Source organism: Eimeria mitis, genomic scaffold (genome assembly GCF_000499745.2).
Source record: "Eimeria mitis Houghton genomic scaffold, Emh_scaff893, whole genome shotgun sequence".
Taxonomy (NCBI): Eukaryota; Apicomplexa; class Conoidasida; order Eucoccidiorida; family Eimeriidae; genus Eimeria; species Eimeria mitis.
In genome coordinates, this window is record NW_013576573.1 from 2,109 (window position 1) to 2,642 (window position 534).

The window sequence follows — 534 nt, forward strand, 5'->3', positions numbered from 1 at the left end:
GTTCTAGTTGAGTTTCTCTCTTGTGCTGGTATTTTGTTTACTTCTGCTGCAGTTTATACTGACTTTTCAGAGCCAGTTGGGGTTTAATATTTCTGTTGGTGCAGGCAGAAAAGGAGAGGCATTAACTCTTGTTTAGCTTGTGGTGTATGCAGCCTTGCATCGACGTAATGTAATACACAGAGAACACAAGTTGTAACAGAATATCAACAGATTCAAAAAGACTGAGATAAAACTAATTAAAAAACTATTGCGGTGTCTCTCCACTCCTTGCGAGTCCTGCATTGGTGTTGAGGATCTAATAACGCAAGCTCTAAACCCTAAACCCTAAACCCTAGCCCCGAAACCTTTTTTTATTGAACGGGTTTCTGCATTTCTGATATACAGGCGTACTGCGGCTGAGGAGAGGAAGTATTGACCTGATGTGTTGCTACAGTCTCAGCAGCAGCAGCGTAAAGAAGGGGAGCAAAGGATTTAGATTTATACTATTTTATTATATAATATATATAATAAAATACTATAAAATTTTGCAGTGTA